Raw genomic sequence first — 12,937 nt, forward strand, 5'->3', positions numbered from 1 at the left:
AAGCTAATTGGTCACATGCGTGTGATTGGGTGGTACCAGCTTGTTAGGCTGGAAGAGTCTGTATCTCAAAATAAAAATAAAAAAAGAAGTAATTCATGTATATACAATTACAAAGGATATAGATTTGGGTAGATTGTTCCCAAACTTTCCCATACTGGAGGTAGGTAAAACTAGAGAATATAGGCTTAAGGTTGGGGAAAGCGATTCAAAGGGGATATGAGGAGGATCTTCTTCATCCAGAGAGTGCCTGAGAGAATAGTTGAAACTGGGTCAACGACAGCATTTAAACATGATTTGGATGAACACTTGAATTATCACTGGGCAATGGACCAAATGCTGAGTGCTGGGATTAACATGGAAGCAGAAGTTGAACCATATAGCCTGTCTCTGAGCTGTACATTTCAATGACTTTAGTAGTGCCTCACAGATGTTGTCCAATATTGAAATCAATGGAGAAGCAGTTCCTGCATCTATTCCACCTGTGAGGAGTCCAATGACAGAGGAAATTGGAGAGATGCCAGTAAACAATTTGGTATTCCCATGACAATGCACACATGTGGAAATCCAAAACATGTCATCACTGACACATATAGAATTGCCATATTGCCCCTGCAAAATCTACCCTAAGCAAACTTCTTGACAATTCAGTTTAGAAGTCAACAGTGCTTCAGTGCAAGTAGCAGAGAGGACATGTTGATTTTTAAGCAATTCAATTAACTGTCCTTTACACTGATCAACACAAAGAAACAAGAGAAAATCTTTACACTGAGTATCAGGTGGGCTTAAAACATATGACTCCTCCAATGTCATGCGCTTAATGCTAAAATTACCCCTATTGGCTTCAATGCAAAGAGATTTTTAATAGCATATAATCCAACTACCAACCAGATAGCAAACATTACCTGACTCAAAAATGATGCAAGTATTCAGTAGGTATAATAATATTTAAATTGAATGAAATTAGTTAATGAATCTTGTAATAGTACTTTATCCTCTCTGAAGCAGGGATGATATATCTTTTGACGTAGAGATATCTTGCACAGACGTACAAGTCAAAAAAATGTATTTATGAAATGTGAACAATTATTCAGCTTTCTGATCTCTTTTGAACTAAAAATATTTGATCGGAAGAGTAGTAAGTGCTATCAGTGGTCTTTGAAAAAGCATCAGTAGTATCAGGATTTAACTTGTGGCTCAATAACAGAATACAGTTGTTTATTGGGTTTGGTTGTTTTATCATTTATAATACAGCATACTTCCAGTTTCCTTAACTTCCCAGTGCTTTGCCCTCTGTTATATGATCTGTTTGTCCAGGCTTGTTTGATATGGAAATTGTTGCTTTCTGCTGAGGTCAAGGATCAAGTGCCATTCTATTCAATGAACCAATCAGTATACCCCAGTCACAGCTGGTAGTCACACTGGGCTAAGTTGCGGAAGCCAACTGAACATTTGTGTTCTGCTGGATACTGCCTTTAGTCCAGTCAATGAATTTAAAAGGACTTATGCCCTTCAAGGGAGAAGCCTACTCCAAAGGTCAGAATCAGGTTTATCATCACTGGCATGTGACGTGAAATTTGTTAATTTAGCAGCAGCAGTTCAATGCAATACATAATATAGAAAAGAAAAAATATATAATAAATAAATAAATTATGGTATGTGTATAGTGAATAGATTAAAAATATGCAAAAATAAAAATATTGTATATTAAAAAGTGAGGTAGTGTCCAAGGGTTCAATGTTCACTTAAGAATCGGTTGGCAGAGGGGAAGAAGCTGTTCCTGAATCACTGAGTGTGTGCCTTCAGGCTTCTGTATCTCTTACCTGATGGTAACAGTGAGAAAAGGGCATGCCCTGGGTGCTGGAGGTCCTTAATAATGGACTCTGCCTTTCTGAGACACTGCTCCCTGAAGATGTCCTGGGTTCTTCTAGGCTAGTACCCAAGATGGAGCTGACTAGATTTACAACCTTCTGCAGCTTCTTTTGGTCCTGTGCAGTAGTCCTCTTTATACTAGACAGTGATGCAGCCTGTCAGAATGCTCTCCACGGTACATCTATAGAAGTTTCTGAGAGTATTTGTTGACATGCCAAATCTCTTCAAACTCCTAATGAAGTATAGCTGCTGTCTTGCCTTCTTTATAACTACATCGATATGTTGGGACCAGGTTAGATCCTTAGAGATCTTGACACCCAGGAACTTGAAGCTGCTCATTCTTTCCACTTTTGAAATCTCTATCCGTCTTACCCTTCCTGAAGTCCACAATCAGCTCTTTTGTCTTACTGACGTTGAGTGCCAGGTTGTTGCTGTGGCACCATTCCACTATTTGACATATCTCACTCCTGTACGCCCACTCGTCGCCACCTGAGATTCTACCAACAATGGCTGTATCATCAGCAAATTTATAGATGGTATTTGGGCTATGCCATGTTTCTCGTCTCCAAGTATTCCAAGGTAACAAACAATAGGGAGGTGTGGGAATATTCCTACCTTCTCTTTGAAATAATGGGATGCCTAATAAGAAGCTGTGCCTTTGCAAATTCATTTCACTAAGCCAGCCTGGATAAAAAATGTGCTATGCTCAAATTGCCAATCAACTAATTGAATAACTGTTAATTATATCATCTAAACCCGCATACCAGTACTTTCTTCCAACCTGCAGTAATTTTCAATGAAACACATCTGAGCCAACATATTCCAATTACATGCACTCATGGGTCATAAGGAGCAAATCAAATTTCCCGATTAGAAAGGGATTCCACTCAGTACACAACTGGTCCTCCATCAAATGCTACAGATTTTGCATGATCATAGTGCATATGTAGGGATTGTTACAGCTTATTTTTTGTGAGGAGCTCTAACCTCACAGCATTATTCGAGAGAAATTATATTACATCAAAAGGATTTCTGAGAGGCAAAACAAATCCTTTTTTTTTTGTTCTCACAACTTATGATGCACCTCAGCCAGCAAACTTACCTGTAGCAATGAGAGGACTATTGGGAGGACTACTGAGCTGCTGATCTCTTGGTTTCTTTGAACTAATGGACACATTGAGATGCAATGGAAGATGGCAGGGACTAAGGGCCTGGCACTTTATCAGAGGGTGACTCACTGTTACATCTCAGTCACCAAAAATTCCCAGCTGACTCAATATGAACCACTGTCAAGCCTGGGAATGTAGGTGCTATATTAGCATCAGTACTGGTAGAGTCAGTGATAAAGGGTGCTGGGGTAGTTGGATTACTGAGGGACAACGTGAAGAAGATTGATTAATATCATTAATACATTAATATGTTCCTCTGGTGAGTAAAACGGAAATATAGCCTGGCCATTTAATTTGTCAAGGTTTTGATCAAGATCAATTACATTAGACAGTAGATTGTCTGAACTTGCTGTATCCCCAGTGGAATTTTGGACATGAACACATATCCAATGCTAAAGGATGTGGTTCTTCAGAACAATCCTTCCATATTATTTCAGTATTAAATTGTCACTTCTATTTTCCAGCATACACACCTTCAGTTCCCACTCCCCCACTGCTCAGCCGGGAATACACGCTGTACTATAGATTTTGCAGTACATTTCTTATTTTTCATTAATTGTTTCGCATTTTCAAGTCACTTGTCCCTTCGATTACACAGCCAATCTAAATTTTGTAAAAACCTTCAGTGACCAACTATCCCATTTGATTTCTTTAATTGTAAATGGATCAATGTTAACTAGACTTTAGCTGGTTTAATATCTGAGTACTATTCCAATACAAAAGAGTAGAGAAAATTGCAAGTATGTAGAAGTTTCTTTAGTGCATCAGCTTTAGATGTTCATTTTTTTAGATTGTGTTGTACACTCAGTGGCTATTCCGTTAGGTACACCTGCTTGTTAATGCAAATATCTAATCAGCCAATTATCTAGCAGCAACTCAATGGATAAAAGCATGCTGATTTGGTCAAGAGGTCCTGTTGTTCAGACCAAACATCAGAATGGGGAAGAAATATGGTCTAAGTGACTTTGACCATAGTGTGATTATCTGTGCCAAACAGGGTGCTTTGAGTATCTCAGAAACTGCCAATCTCCTGGGATTTTCACACCCAACAGTCTCTAGAATTTACAGAGAATCATGTGAAAAACAAAAGACATCCAGTGAGAGGCAGTTCTGTGGGTGAAAACATCTTGTTAAAGAGAGAGGCCGGGGAGAATGGCCAGACTAATTCAAGCTGATGGGAAGTCAACAGTAACTCAAATAATCCATGTGTTACAACAGTGGTGTGCAGAAGAGCATCCTTGAATGCACAACACATTGAGCCTTGAAGTGGATGGGCTACAGCAGCAGAAGACACAAGTATACACTTAGTGTCCATTTTATTAGGTACAGGATATATCTAATAAAGTGGCCACTTAGTATATGTCAAGATTTCAACTTTCACTGTTGTTTCCCAACAAAAGCATAAATGTCTTTGTGGTTTGCACACGGTAATATCACTGCAGTGATGAACCTTGCAGAGCCCCATTCAGTAAAAAGATAATTTAACAGTCTTAAAATACCAAACCACTTATACATTCCCCAGCCTTCTAATGACACAGTGTATGTCAAGAGAACTCAGCAGATGAGCCTTCCTCTTAACTTGCCTGCAAAATGAAAAGAATAGCAAGTATTTTGGAAGTGTCTTGACAACAAATCATATTAAGCTTTCAAATCATTAAGGGAAATGTGAGCAACCCTGCACACCTCAAAGTGGTTTGCATTCTTTAAATGTGCATTTCAGACATTCTAGTGGTAACTCTTTTGAGAATTGAATGTGTTGATTATCAGACAAAGCAAACTTTAGGGCAGTGAGTCATTTAGGAACTCTGATGTAAAGGTTACTTGCAAATAAGTATATGAATAAAACATAAATAAACACGTAGACCTTGTCCCTTGTGCTCCTCGCACTCATACTCCTGCATCTGATTTTGATCAGAGTTTGCTCACAGACAAACTTGTCTTCAAATAAGTATGTTACAGATATTTAGTTCAGTAATTTCAGCTGTTCGGTTTCTTCCACTTCACCTGTATTGTTTCTATAATTGCGCAACTACCTGTAAGAGACCATTCAATACTTTCAGCAAAATACCTTTCATTTTGATAATATTTGACAGCAAAAATCAAAGCTAATACCATCTACGTGTTATCCAAAGCCTCTTCTTTTTCTTTAATGGAGTGATCTGTGGGGCACTAACCATTCCACAATAGGCCCTTTGATCTCACCTCTGAATTTAAGTGCTTTAATGGTTATTCGATAAGATTTAATAGTTCTCCACAAAGGAAAACTGCTTTGACACTGACTTAAAAAAAGTTGCCTCTCGCTTACAGACAATTACAACCCTTCTGAAAGAGGGGTATAGAAAGAGAAAACAGATCCCGGCATCTTCAAAGAAAATCCTCCCTTCCCCGAAGAGTCCCAACATTTAAAAAGAGGTGTGTAAGCCTTTAAATTATTGTATACTCGAACCTGGTGGGAATGAATAGTTGAAGTGGAGCAAGCAGAGCTACGGAAAGTTTTGTATGTAAAGAAACCAATCAAACCAACCCTTTCTTTTCAAGTATTGGAAAATTGTAGAATTCAGTGAAAAAGAATCAGTGTTTAGATTTCAGAGTTCAAAGTGGACATGCATGTATATATGAATGGCTTTCTGACATTTACAACTGCTCACTAATTAAACTAAGCCATCACGAGGAATGAGTCATAAAGTTACAGAAGGCTACAGCACAGATACAGGCACTATGGCCCAGCTCGTCCATGCCAAAGTGCTTAGTCCCATCGACCTGCAGATGGATCACAGTCCTCCATCCCCCTCCTATCAATGTACCTATCCAAATTTCTTTTAAAAGTTGAAATTGAACCCACTTCCATCACTTGTGCTGGTGGTTTGCTACATACTCTCATCAACCTCTGAGTGAGGAAGTTCCCCTTAAACATTTCAGCTTTCACCCTTAACCCAATACATCTAGCTCCAGTCTCACCCAACCTCAGTGGAAAAAAGCTTGCCTGCATTTATCTTATCTATACACCTCATAATTTTGTTTACCTTATTTACAAATTACCTAAATGCTGTGAATCAGAACTATAAGTTCCTAGATTTCACAACAATAAAGGTGTACAATTAAACCATCTTGGCTGTACTAATTGTAAACAACTGTGCAGAGTTCCAACACATTCCCTCAACCCAAATGAAAGTAAAGTATGGACAATTATTTTAGTAACAGCTATAATAAGACAAAGGTGATGTACTGGAGGTAAAATCAGGCACCTTTTTATTGTAGGGTGTGGTCCAAAACTAACCTTGAGAACAAACAAAACATGAAAGGATAAGAGTGTAAGTTAGATGAAGGGACTGGTGACAGTGGTTCCAACCACATTATTTGCTTGTGGGGAATTTTCTGTTGTTTGTCATTGGGCCATTGGACATCTGATAGACAAATTGGAAAAAAATGAGGCCATGATGAGATGGAACTTAATGTTACAGGAGATGGAGTTCGTTAAAATAATGTTGCCAATAGTAACAGAAAATTGCCTATAGATTCAGTCATAGCAATAGACTTTAATACTAAGTATGGCCTTCAGAGTAGTTAGATGATGGCATCTTTAATCGCTTATTATTTTACAACTACAGTGTACTTACTTTGTTTAACATTGAACAAGTTGACTAAATAAACTTTTAACTAACACTTTTAAACTTCATCCACCTCAAGGGCAGCTCGCTTATTGATGGCTCATGTCCTTTCCTCTTTCATCACCACCACCCACGAGCGATGAGTTCATTTTGAGTAGCACCACTCTAGGCTTTAATTATATTGGTACCTTCTTCAAAAATGTGGCTGGACTGAGTTGTGGGTCTTGAGATGTCATTTTGATGGAATAGCTAAGGTTTTCCTCCCCCACAAATTATGAGGCCAAGCAGCAAAATCATTTGTTAATTGGTCAGAGCTTGCAAAATTGGTGCCTTTTTCCACTTGGAACATAAATATCGCATTTTGAATCTAAAACATGAATACTCCTGACCTATTAAATAGGATGTGCTCAGGGTAAATTCTAACTCTGCAACTGAAGGAATAGAAAGAGCTTATCAGAGTAGTGAGCTTAAAGAGAAGTCATTAAGGTTGATATGGGGAAAGATGAAATGACATTTTTTTCATGTCCTAAGTGTAGATGCTTTATGAGTGGTAATAATGGATTGCCAAGTTTGCAATCATAGACTTTGAGAAGAAGAAAGATAACTAGCCATTTTGTCTTTCTCTGTGTTTAACATCTGACACCAATTACTCAAAATGATACTGTTAAAAATGGCACTCTGCTGCCATTTTTAAATTGTATCTCTTGCAAGATCATGATGGGATCTTAGCAATGAAAATACAAGTCAATCATAGTGATCTCAATTTCAGTCTGTATTTATATAGGAATTTAAGATCAGATTAACTTACTCTACCCTTTTTAGGATAAAATATTCACCATTTGTCTTTTCAATGACGTTTGCACAGGTTTTGCTGCTATTGCATTGATACAATTTCTTCAAATGTTTCTTCTTGTTTGTCCAAAACAAATATATTTACTGTGCCTCTTCCTCCTCTCCATATCCTGAGGAACAGAAAAATAGGAGGACGAGGAGACTTTTTCTGTAATTTAACACAATTGGGATCTTTCTCCATACCCCTTCTTTGATGCTTCTATAATCTAGAGTGAAGACTTTCCAGGCGCAGATCCATGGTCTCGCAAGACTAACGGATGCCTTTTTTAAATCTAGAAATCCATCTGTCCCCCTCTTAAGTATGTTTAGCAACTTGACCAAGATAATGAGAGGAATTGATCACGTGGATAGTCAGAGGCTTTTTCCCGGGGCTGAAATGGCTAGTGTGAGAGGGCACAGTTTTAAGGTGCTTGGAAGTAGGTAGAGAGGAGATGTCAGGGGTACGTTTTTTACGCTGAGAGTGGTGAGTGCGTGGAATGGGCTGTCGGCGGTGGTGGTGGAGGCAGAAACGATAGGGTCTTTTAAGAGACTCTTGGATGGATACATGGAGCTAAGAAAAATAGAGGGCTATGGATAAGCCTAGGTAGTTCTAAGGCAAGGACATGTTGGGCACAGCTTTGTGGGCCAAAGGGCCTGTATTGTGCTGTAGGTTTTCTATGTCTCTAAAATGGTAGTTGATAGATTTGAGAGATCAAACTAATTGCAGCATTCCAGGAAGACAAGGAAAGGCGGAAGTTGGATTAATGTAATGATGGGAACATTACATACTAGTGTGGACATTTAATAGCACTAAGTGAGGCATCCTACGGTGAACCAACAATCAATTTGTTTATGAACATCCTGTAACAAAAGTCAGCAGCACCCAAAGCCCAAGCCTTAATGGCCCTTACAGTTTTCTTGTTTATTGTGTCTTTCGGAGCGCACAAGTAAATCTGCAACCATGGGAATTGGATGCCAATTCAAGGCTCAGTCAGATGTCAGGGCCAGAGTTGGGGGTGGTGGTGCTTGAGTTAGGGGGGTAAAATAGATACATAGCAGAGGTGATGGTGTGAGTACCATTCTGGGAAGTAGACATAAAGTATAAGAGGTAAGAAGGGGAACATTCTTGTGTGGTGTTCCCATCGTTAGACTGGACCCACTCAAAGAGTATTGACGGGGAAGTCAGGCCACCTTTCAAGAATGTGAGTGCTCACAAGGTGACAGGCCCCGTTGGAGTACCTGATAGGGCTCTGAAAACCTGTGCCAACCAACTGGCGGGGTGTGCAAAGACATTATCAATCTCTCATTGCTACAGTCAGAAGTTTCCATCTGCTTTGAAAGGGCAACAATCATACCAGTGCCCAGGAAGAGCAGGGTGAGCAGCCTTTACGGCTATCATCCAGCAGCCTCACATCTACAGCGATGAAGTGCTTTGAGAGGTTGGTTATGGATAGAATGAACTCCTGTCTCAGCAAAGACCTGGACCTACTGCAATTTGCCTATCGCCACAATAGGTCTATGGCGTATTGGCTCTTCGCATGGCCTTGGATCACCTGGACAATACAAATACTGATATTTCAGGGTGCTGTTTATTGACTACAGCTCAGCATTTAACATAATTATTCCTACGGTTCTAATCAAAAAGCTCCAGAACTAGGACCTCTGTACTACCCTCTGCAGCTGATTGTCAGCTTCCTAACTGGAAGACCACAGTCTGTGTTGATTGGAAACAACATCTCCACCTCTCTAACGATCAACACCGGTGAACTTCAGGGAGGCAAGCTCAGCCCACTGATCTACTCTGTCTATACCCATGACCGTATGGATAGGCACAGCTCAAATGACATTTATAAATTTGCTGATCATACAGCCACTGTTGGCAGAGTTTCAGATAGTGACGAGAGGACGTACAGGAGCAAGATATACCAGCTGGTTGAGTGGTGTTGCAGGAACAAACTTGCCATCAACATAAGTAAGATCAAAGAACTGATTGTGGACTTCAAAAAGGGTAAGATGAGGAAACACATACCAGTCCTCATAGAGGGGTCAGAAGTGGAAAGAGTGAGCAATTTCAAATTCCTGGGTGTCAATACCTCTGAGAATCTAAACCTGGTCCCAACATATCAATGCAGGTACAAAGAAGGAAGAACAGCAACTATATTTCATTAGCAGTTTCAGGAGATTTGGTATGTCAAAAATACTTGCAAATTTGTATAGATGTATCATGGTGAGCAGTCTTATTGGCTGAATCACCGTCTGGTATGCGGGGGGGGGGTCAGTGCTGTGGGGCTACTGCACAGGATCAAAGTAAGCTGCAGAGAGTTGTAAACTTAGTCAGCTCCATCATGGGCACTGGCCTATTCAGTATCCAAGATATCTTCAGGGTGCGGTTCCTCAAAAATTGTGTCGTCCATCATTAAGGACCCTCATCACCCAGGTCATGCTTTGTTCTCATTGCTACCACCAGGAAGGAAGTACAGAAGCTCAAAGGCACACACTCAACGATTCAGGAACAGCTTCTTCACCTCTGCCATCCAATTTCTGAATGGACATTGAACCCATGAACTCTATCTCACCTCTTTATTATTTCTATTTTTGCACTACTTATTTAATTCAACAATTTAGTAATTATTTACTTACTGTAATTTGCTGTTTTGTTTCTGTTATTATGTATTGCATTGTACTGCTGCCACAAGGTTAACAAATTTCATGACATATGCCAGTGATATTAAGTCTAATTCTAATTCTGATTCTGATACCATTACATGGGAATCTCATTATTGTCTTCAGTGCTATTGGTGACTGTAAATATGGGGTTGGATTTTGAATCGTAAGTTGGACCTCAAAGCTGTCACAATTGAATACCACAGCAGAAACAATGTGTTTTCATTTGTTCAGTGCTGGTAAAAGCAAGACTACTTGTTAAAATTTCTAAGCTGCTCTAAAGAAAGGAGTGGGTAAGTTTCAAAAGATCTAATTGGCAATCTTTAATTTTTTACTTGGCTTGAATGTAAATTCTCGAGAGTACCTTGATAGATTTGCCTTCCTTTTGCACCAGTCTTATTGTACCAATACTGCTGGGTTTGATTTTACTGTAAATTTACAACTTAACTGAGATGGGGGCTTAATGTTCACAAAGAACGCAGAATATCAACTTCAATATGCTAATTAATTATAAATTTGAGGTCTAGTATCTAGTTCCTTACATCAGCCTACATTTCTCTGCATTATTTTTTTTTCTGTAGTGTGTTTTCTGAAGCTGCTGACATCCTTGCTAGGCTACACTTTTGTGCCATCATTCTCCAGTACACAATCCTATTATTTGGGTAAATCGACAGAGAATATTGTAACTGTTTTCTGTAGCAGACATCACTGTGAAGCCCAACTTAATATGAGCTGCGACACACTGAGAAATTGCTTGTTGCTGGCTTCAGGTATGCTTGTTAGCTGTTTGCTTCTGAGTTATCCTAAACTTGGTTGTTTAAGGTTGTTATAGCCGGGGGTGCTAATGGAGACAAGCTCTCACTGCATATTAAATGCTCCCAATGGCATGCACTTCAAACAGTCTCTGACAACCAAGTCCAGCTCCAAGCCTTCATGTTTGCCTTAGCTACTAAGCTCGGCAGAGCTGTTTCTGCTGACAGGAGAAGGGTCAAAGGTGGGTTACTGGCTCCTTAAAACCAGTCGCTTCAGGCAGATGGGTCTCGTCAGCCGTGGTTGGCAACTCATCTAAGAGAAGGAAAACTCTAATCTCAAACCTCCACTGCCTTATGTCTATACCCACTCATGGGGAAGGCTTCAGAAGTAAACTCCATGGGAAACATCTGGATCTGGAGTCCCTAAGGCAGTCCCATGTTGAGTTCAATGCTGACTGGCAACTCCTGCGACACTGCAGGTACCAAACCGTATGAGTTTTCCTTTGGGTTCATCAGATGTATGGAGTGGGGAGGCTTGCTACAGCTTGCTCTCCATATCATACTGCCAAGGCTTGCGTATCTAGGATGCAAAATCTCTGGTCAATCTGACTGACCAAAGCCTCATGATATCTTAAGCTTATAATGATTCAGAAAAATGCATTGGTCCATACCAACTTTCATGGGAGCAATCCTCTTAGTCCCATTCTCACTTTCCTTATTTCCCTTTGCCTTTACAACTAATTCTCTCTCATCCATATCTTCACCAAAAAACTGTTGCTGAGTCATTAGTAGTTTACATTGATCTCCCTTTGCTACCTACTGTAGGAAAGCTTTAAGAATAAAAACTAAATGAGAAGTAGGCTCTATTTAGGTTTTATCCAGAAGAAATCATATAGAAATTAATATATAGGCAAAAAATTACAACACAGAAGTCTTTAACATCGATCCATGAAAGTGGACTGGACACTTTTGTTCACTATCCTGGCTAGATGCACACTGGAAGATCTCATTACAAAGTAAAACCTGGTGTTAAACGTAGAACCATACAACATGGAAGCAGGCCTTTTGGTCAATTGCACGTGCTGAGCACTTACACAAATCCTTTTCTACTCTCTCCATAGTTCCTGTCAACTTCCCTCAGATTCAATCACTCACCTACACACAAGGGACAATTTACAGTGGCCAATTAACCTAACAACCTTCGAGATGTGTGAGGGAACTGGAGCCACCCAAGATGAAGGTGCAGACTGCATAGAGAGCACTGGAGGTCAGTGTCCAGTCTAGGTCACTGAAGCTCTAAGGCAACAGTGTGCCATCCTTCTGGTCATGTGTTAGATGAATGAGTCCTAGTAACATTACTGATGACAGTTAGAGCATAAAGTACCACAGGACTGCTGTGGAGGAGACCAAGGAGCACACTGCCACTTACTGTGTACTGCAGAGTGCACTTAGATGGACATATGCAATAAAATCTTACCTTTAATATTCCTGTTGCACTTTCAAAAACTCTCCTGTTTCATTGAATCAAAGGAACATGCATGTCCTATGTCAGGGGTCCTCAACCTTCTTTACACCGCGGAGCGGTTTATTATTGACAATATTCTTGAGGACCGGCTGACCTGGGGGGGGGGGCAGGGCGGTAGGGTTGCCAATGGCCAAGAGTAGCAGTCAAATACGTTGTGTTTACCCTGAGAAAGACTACCATGACCATGAATCCTTGCGCGGGCACCAGTGCACATGCGTGACTTGTGCATATGTGTACGTGCCGATTCTTTTTCTACAAATCGTTTTTGGCGATTCTGTTCGGGGTGGGGGGACCGGAATGTATAAGATCAGTCAACTATAAGTCACTTTTTAGTGGCTAATACACTCAATTTTGTTTCTAAAAGTGTTTTTCTAACGAATTTAATATTAAACACACAGCGCATATTTTTCTCGCATGAATATAGTGATAAGTCAATTACTGTATAAGTCAATAGCATCATAACATTTTAAGTAACATTTGGATATTAAACACACAGCACATATTTTCCCCGTGTGAACA

Source organism: Mobula birostris, chromosome 11 (assembly GCF_030028105.1).
Source record: "Mobula birostris isolate sMobBir1 chromosome 11, sMobBir1.hap1, whole genome shotgun sequence".
NCBI lineage: Eukaryota > Metazoa > Chordata > Chondrichthyes > Myliobatiformes > Myliobatidae > Mobula > Mobula birostris.